The sequence below is a fragment of the Eucalyptus grandis genome, chromosome 8, assembly GCF_016545825.1.
Source record: "Eucalyptus grandis isolate ANBG69807.140 chromosome 8, ASM1654582v1, whole genome shotgun sequence".
NCBI classification, from domain to species: Eukaryota; Viridiplantae; Streptophyta; class Magnoliopsida; order Myrtales; family Myrtaceae; genus Eucalyptus; species Eucalyptus grandis.
Genome location: NC_052619.1, coordinates 26,398,368 through 26,406,435, shown reverse-complemented (window position 1 = coordinate 26,406,435; position 8,068 = coordinate 26,398,368). Strand labels below are relative to the sequence as shown.

The 8,068-nt window shown below is 41.0% G+C and overlaps 1 long non-coding RNA gene across 2 annotated transcripts; it reads right to left on the bottom strand.

The window, feature by feature from the left end:
- Nucleotides 1-1,890: 1,890 nt before the first annotated feature.
- LOC104457313 lies at nucleotides 1,891-4,886 on the bottom strand. Of its 2 annotated transcripts, none has more exons than XR_005545231.1 (3): nucleotides 4,562-4,886; nucleotides 4,099-4,243; nucleotides 1,891-2,234 (listed from the first exon to the last, which is right to left on the bottom strand). It is a non-coding gene; the product is annotated as an uncharacterized LOC104457313 (long non-coding RNA). The 2 variants fall into 2 exon arrangements; XR_005545232.1 differs by lacking the exon at nucleotides 1,891-2,234 and adding an exon at nucleotides 2,820-3,574.
- Between the last annotated feature and the right edge of the window lie 3,182 nt (nucleotides 4,887-8,068).

Sequence of the window (8,068 nt, the reverse complement as noted above, 5' to 3'; positions counted from 1 at the left end):
GCTTTCAGCATCATCAAGCCATGAAACTCAGATTCTTCTCCTTCACGACTCAAACGACTCTCAGAATCTCAAATACGCAATCCAGCCTGCTCATTCTTTGAAAGTGCAGTGGTTGGCTACGAATGGTGATCGGACCAGAGAGTGGAGGTCGTGGAAGCGTTGGTGTTGGAAATCGGGCCAGTGAGGAAAAACGAATCAGCTTTGAATACTTCGATCAACCTGACAGGAAAACAGAGCATAACAGAGGAAATCCAATCCAACGCGATCTGCGACAACCTAAAGAGAGCAGACTTCAGCGACAAACATCTGAAAGAATCAAAAGTAAAGCTTGGCGAAGAGGAAACACAGATCCTGAATTGATAGCGTGGCTGGAGATGAGCTCCCAAACTGATTGCGTCGGTGGAATCAGCGCTGACCGAGGCAAAATGCTGGTGACACACCCAAGTATCGAGAAATCAATGTCGCCAAGTGAATCAAAAATCGAAAAACAATAGAAATCAGAGAATGAGAGAGAACAAATAGCTTTTTCTTTAATCCTGTTTGAGCGATCAAATGAGTTTATAAACTTCCATGCCAAGAGAAAACTGGAAGCTAAAAGGCTTCGGGTTGTTGAGGGTCCGGGTAACAAGTTCGACCTCATCGACTAAGTAAACAATTCGAAGCTCAAGTGCAAGAGCATCGCGATTGAAGAGCACGAATGCGGCGAGGAATCTGAATTCCGATTCCTCGAAGCTTGAAGACGAGCGATGAAGTTGAAATCGAGAACCGAATTAGAAGGAGATCCAGGCCTTGGGCTGCAAATTATTGAAATTTATTCCAATCTTTTCAAAGGGGCCCATGCCAAATTGAATCAAAATTTGGACTTGAATGATCTGGTCTGGTGGGTCGAGGTATGATGGACTAGACCCAATTAAGCACTTTTTTTATTTTTTTTATTTGTCATTTGTTATATATATTTTTATAACCCTCCTTTTCTTTTTTATACAAAAATGTAATTTGCAGGCAAAAATCAAGTGCCGACCTGGATTGATAAAAAAAAAAAAAAATTATAATGAACACAACAATATTGAATCCAACATATCGCAATCAAGATTGATTAGAAATGTAACCACTAAATTTTGCCTCTATCCAAATTAGTGTGGAAGAAATCCAGCATTTTATCGTCTACATTACACTTTGAACAACACAAATGAACTCGCCTTAGAGGTTTTGAACAAATCATAATGTGGATGCCAACTATTCCACGTGACATTGTCAACAATAATATGGACAATTTTTGTAACTTTTCTCAATTTTCAGACTTTATTTTATTTTTCTCTTTTCTTTCCCTTTTTTGTTGCAGTCAGCAAGACGGACGATGGTTCGATGGCCCTCATCGATCACTGGGCAAGGGCGACCCTTGCCCAGAGTGAGGCCAACCCTCATTGTCCATTGCTTGTGGTTGGTCTCTTGTCATGGCTTGAGACTAGCCAATTTTGAAAGGAAATGAATTAAAAAAAAAAAATTAAAAATCATCCGGTCACGTCACATTATTGACTGCACCGTCACATCAGCAGTTTTTGATTAATTTGGTTAAAAGGACTACATTGATAAATTATTAAAAGATATAAGATTAAATTAGCATAATTAAAAAAATTTATTATTAAATTGACCGCTGAACAATAGGTTTATGACTTTTGCCACAATTTTTCCTAAAGTCTTACAACTCAACTCTTTTGTACAGTATCTATCTTTCGATACTACCCATTGTGAAAATTAAATAAAATAAAAAAACTTTTCCTTCAAGTATCAATCTTACGCTATCTAACATCAAAACGATCCTAATTATTGCCAACCAAACAAAAAATAAATTGCTTGATGAAGAGTTACTCTTGAGATATGCCGACGACATTTTAGATAGCAAGCACGTATATCAAAGCAAACTAATTAACTATTTGAAGCTTTACACGAATAATAGAATATCAGTGCACTTCCCATAAAATTCACTACATTGAGAATATCTTCCTTAGACTTGGTCCATTGAATTGTGTGGATCATAACTATTAATTTTGTGAATCCACATGAATGCTGTATGTCAATCTCAAAAAATCAACAATGGTCATGCATTTAATTTACTAGACACGAATCCAAGCAAGTATTTCCCGTTGCATTGAAAAGGCTGACAACGAGCCTGGCGAGATTTTGGTATAAACATCATGTATCATCACGCACAATCAGCTACTCTATATGTATGCCTGCACAATCACGATTAAAGGTTTATCAAGAAATACCGACGACAGAGGTTGAGCAGTAAAAGTAACTCCTAGCAACTCGGGTAAATCTCAGCACTCGAGGACCAAGGCGTGCCATTTCCTCATACACCTTTAAGCAGTTTTTATTTTTTATTTTTTATGTGAGGGTAATTTTGGAAGTTAAGCAAAAGTCAGACAGAAATGGGTTTTCCCTTATTATATAGACTAGTCCTCGTGCACTGTAGAGATTACTTTCGTATTTCTTTTATAAATTTAGAGGAATGCAATAGCTAAAACGGCACACAAGTGCGTGCGAGCTGAGTTCCATGGATATTTTCCATGTGAATTTCCTATTTCTAATGATTATCACATAACGTTTGTTTGTTTTTTTGTTTTTTTTTTATGACCCCGGAACCACTGTGGTACCAACCCACTGGATCCCATCTCCCACGGCATTTTAGTCACGCAATGGGGGCGCGAAGTTTCAAACCCTTCCCCTCCCGGATGAGGGGGCAGGGTGCAAATCAATGCGTCCACCACGGGATGGGTAACGTTTGTTTTTTGTATGCATAAAAAAGAATTTATGCATATGGAAATCCATTCAACTCAATTTAGTAAAAAACAACTGCTTATCTACACTGAGAGGTGAAAAAACTGCAATATCAACTGTTTAGTACAATTATTACACCTATGTACGCTTGATGATTGAGAAAAAGTATACACTGCCTTTATTTTCTTCATAATTGACCAGCGTGCATTTCTTCAAACAAAATGCACAATCATTAACACGATGCGGGATTTAGATTGTTTTCTAAAGTGAAGACAACAATATTGAACCGAACAAATTGCCGTCATGATTGATGCGATAGAGAGGAGCGAACTCTTTCATGGAATCCTTCGTAGCTTCTAAATTTGCCTCTATCCTATTGATGCAACTAGAAAGCGAAAATACGAGAAGAAGCAAAAGGCTAAGGCTCAACAGACTAAGCCGAAAAAAAAGAAAAAGCAAAGATGCAGTTTTCAAAATGTCAATTGTACATTTATCGATATGCTTTTTCTCTATTTCATATTATAAGAAATACTTCTAATTTGGTAGTAATCTTATGTTTTTGGGAGTTAATGTAGTCTCGTTAACCATTTTATCAGCATCTTTTGACGTACGAGCACACAATGGAAAATTTCTTATATGGTGGAACTCTTATGTTGCCATGAAAGTACTTTCCTAGATAAATTAATGACATTGAGTGCTAGTATGATTTATGTAGTATTATTCTCCTTAGAAAGGTGAGTCCCAGCATGTCTGTTTGAAGGTGGGGTTGGGCATGACAATGCTTTTGATCCATCTGTAAATCAACAAAGCGTATGTTTATTTAAGCATATACAATAAGCATTCAAGCTTTGTATCTAACTCTCATGGAGGACAGATGGACTGATCCTCAGTTCAATATTACAAGTGCTCATAGGACCTTCAAAGAAACTTGATTGATGGTAGGAATGGATGCAATGATAATAATGCTTCTTGCTTAGATGCAAACCAAGTGCAGGTACTTATGTATATCAGGGAAATTTACTTAAAAAAAGTCCTAAGCCTAGTGTATGTCTTGAAGTTTATCGCCTTTATCTGATGCATATGCCATCTATCCAAGCAGTTGTAGCATGCAAGAATTTTCCCATCAATGCACCACAATTGATGCACCATAAACGTGGAGTCAGCTAACACTAAGTTAAGGCCACGCAACTCAACCTCAGTTTTCCAATTCTAATTTCCAATTCATAAGAAAAACAAAGTCATCCCTGGCATCATCTTTTCTAGCAATGCAGAGAAAAGAAAAAATCAAAAATCAAAAATCAAAATGAACAAGATTACCTTCTTAAATGGTACATAACAGGAACTTCACAGATTTCCAAATACAGACAGAAACTTCCTCCCATGCTCTGTGCCACTCTTGCCATTTGTTAGGCTCGATTAGATTCTTCCACTAAAGTATTGTCAAGAGTTGGTACCTGTAAACCTGTGAAGAACTGAAGTTCTCACTTGACTGAGCCTCCCATACACAATAAGAAAAAATCTCATCAAGGAAAATTCTACGAGACACACAACATAAGCCGGTCTCATAACAGCATTAAACCAACGGACAGCAGCAACCCTCCCAAAAATTTTACACGAAATTGTGTGGAAATGGAATAAACTCATCCATCTAGATTGACCAGGGCATCAATATAACAGGAAAAAACTAAAAAGAGAGAGAAAGAATATCACGAAACTAGTAGTCAACATATTTAAATCCGTGAATTACACAAAGGATTCAGTTGGGTAAAATCACAAATACCTGGTGGACGTCACAGAGTGGGTTTCCTTTGTACGAAGGGACAAGCACTGGCGGGAGGAGATAATCTTCCTCACGCAGATATCAATGGCTTTGGCAGCTCTAAACTCTCACTCTACGACTAAGCCATCACCATCCAATTTCAAGGACTGGGCCTGTGGGAGCTCTTGTCAGGTATGCAGCACAGAGCTGGCAATTTCAGGCAAGTTGCTTTGTCTTGACGTTGTCTCTCATCGGCATTATGCTCAAATAGAAACTTTTTTGGGGGGCAATCACCCGATGGTATAGTGAAATTCATCCATGCAGTACTTCGCTTCTGAGTGATGGTTGAGGGTGATGGTTTTAATTGGTGATGGGCTTAAGGCCTGTCGTTGGACTTGGATGCGTAGTGAAGGAGGGTGTTGATGATGGTCGATGGCAGAGGGGCGCGTTGCTGGCGGGTGGTGGCGGAGGCGGCGGTTGTGGAGTATTCTCTGGTGTAAATGAGGGTGACGACGAAGGCCGTTGATGGTTTTTATTAGTAATGGACTTAAGGCCCGTCCGCCCATGTTGGGCGGGAATGAATAGGGCCCGTGGAAGGGGAAGGTATAAAAGGGAGGAGAGAGAGAGAGAAGACACCTCTTGGAATTAGAACGTACGTACGTTCTCTCCCTTGCTCTCTCTCCAACAAAAGAAAAACAGTAAGAATAAGGCCACTGTTTTCTCTCCTTCAAGGCTTCATCGGATCGAACAGGGCCAGTTTCTCTTCCTCTTATCGGCGTTGGTGTCTAATCTGTGGCTAACAAGGTACGCTCGAATCCGTGGTGTGCTTTACGATCGGTGATACGTGTTTTCCCGGGCTTCGTCTTCCGCATTGATTTAGGGGTTCGATTTAGTGTCGAATCCGATTTTCGGGGATCCGTTATTCCCAACATTGGTATCAGAGCCCTAATTCACGTTTTTCCCGACTTGTTTGACATTTTTTTTTATTGATTTTTCGCGAAAACCTTCGGTCGTACGGATCGGGAAGAAAATCCCGACACCCGAGTGCTGTTCGGCCATTTTTCTGAGTCTTCGTAGGTCGAAATCGAATTCTGAAGGAATTAGGAGAAAGGGCTCGTCGAGACGAGTCCGGTGACATGTCGTGCGCCGCCGGATGACGCCGCACGCGCCCACACGCGCGCCGTGGCGGCCGCTGCGCGCGGGCGCCACGCGCCGGCGCACGGCATCGGCCAGCGCGTGCGCCACACGTGCCGGCGGCGAACCGGCGCATGGGCGCCAGTGGTCGGCGAACCGGCACGCGCCAGTCGACGGACCGACGCGTGCTGACGTCAACATGACGTCACCCAACGGTCAGTAACCATTGGGGTGACGTCATCAATGACGTTAGCAATGACGCCGGTTGGCCGAGCGGTCACCGGCCGGCGACCCGACCGGCAACCCGACCCGACCCGCGCGAGACCCCGACACGCGCGGCACGTGCCGACGTCTGCGTGACGTCGCCCGCGCACGCGTGCAACTCAGTTCACGCGACCGGCCCGCCCCCGACGACCCGCCGGTCCGACGACTTGACCGTTGACCGATCGTTGACCGGCCACTGACCCGTTGACCGTTGACCAACGACCGTTGGCCGTTGACTTTGACCGTTGACCCGAAAAAAAAGAAAAAGAATTTGTTTCTTTTTCATTTATGCCTATGTGGGTTATAGGTAATCCATTTTTATTTTGCATTTGTTGCATGAATCATGGAAAATTATGTATTTTCCATTTTGTTTATTATGGATTATAATGATCCATTTTAGTTCTGCATTTGTTGCAGGAACTATGATGCGTTATGCACGGATACCTGTAATCTCGAGAATGGACGAAGGAAGAGCTAGACTGAAAAGGCTGATTGAAAGAGTTAGATGATTATCGGTGGCTTGATGGTGATTTAGTATCACATATGGTCAAGGTCAATCGGATGATACAGAAATCATCCGGAATGGTTATCTTATGCCGGACTTTGAGAAGGTGCCGGCTTTGATGAACACTCTTCCACCTTAATGGCAAGCAATGTTAGATCGGCTATGGGAGGTCAACGTGGTCCCGGATTACGATGGGGCTAGTGGAAGCTTTTGTAAGAGAATACTATAGAATTGAGTTGGCAAAACTTCAACCCTTAGATTGAGCGCCACATGGCGCAGAGTGAATGCGCCTTGGTGGCGACATGAGAGCTCTCCAAAAGTTTTTCCATGGTTGGCAAATGCGCCTTTAGTTTTCTCAAATGTTTTGACTAATAGATTAGAAGGGACATTCCCTAATTATTTCTTAGATTAGTTTGAGATGTTTTTGAGTGTTGAATATCTCTTTCTATATTGATATTTCTTTTTGGATATATTACTTAGTGTAATGAATTGTTGTATTAGTTGAAAGCATTATTATTTTATTGGATGTAAATTATTTTGCTTTATGTTATTGTTGATTGTTGTGGGTAATTAGCTGTGGGTAGTTTAGAAGTTTTTGTAACTTCATAGAATTGATTTTACATAAGGCAATCATATTAATGATAGTTTTAAGTTAGGATTTTTGGAGGATGATTGGAAACGTAGTGACCTTTTGATTCTGAAACCTTACTTGAAATTATTCATTGATATGATGGGTCTGTGCAAAGTGGATGCATAAATGATAGGCATTAATTATTCGTGCACATATGTCTGATGTGTTCAGATTGATGGATTCAGCAACTAAGAACGTAATTGCTGATGTGAATGGCAACAATTGTGAAATATTGAATATGAAGATTCAATATGTGCTGGAAAAGTAAGAAGCACTAGAAGCTTTTGACCATGTTATGGAAGATCTTGAGGATGTTGTGCGCCACCTTGAGCTGGTAGAGGACCGCTTAACGGCATGTGAGCTGAAAATAAATATTTACAATGCTGGTTCTAGCTCAGAAAGGGCTTTGAGCTCTAAGCGCAAGCGTATTGATTCGTTCAATATGTGGGAATGCAAAGGATCAAGTCCTTGTTGCAAGAGATCAAGAGTTAACCAACACATGAGAGGAAAACGTCCTCAAGTTAAGAAAATGTCAAGGGTGAGGTGTTACAATTGTGACAAGAGAGGTCACTATGCTCGCAATTGTTGAGAGCCGAGAAAGGTAAACACCTCTTATACATTTAAGAACTTTACTTATGTGTCAAGTTCTGCATTATTGGTTGAATCCAATCCTTTGTGGACTGTAGATTCAGGAGCGACAGACCATGTAGTGAAGGATAAGGATCCTTTGTGGAATTCGACGATACCAACTGGAACTAAGTGATCTATGTGGGAAACAACTCTAGAAATGAAGTTAAAGGGATTGTCACCTGCCAATTGAACATGTGTGGTGGACGCAACTTGTTCCTACATGATGTTCTAAATGCTCCGGAGATTCGTCGAAATTTAATTGTCTGTTTTGATGTTGGTTAAGCTTGGTTTTTGTGTGAACTTCCATAATAACGTGATGTAGATTTGTATTTGGATACAAACTACTATGGTTGTAGTCACTTTC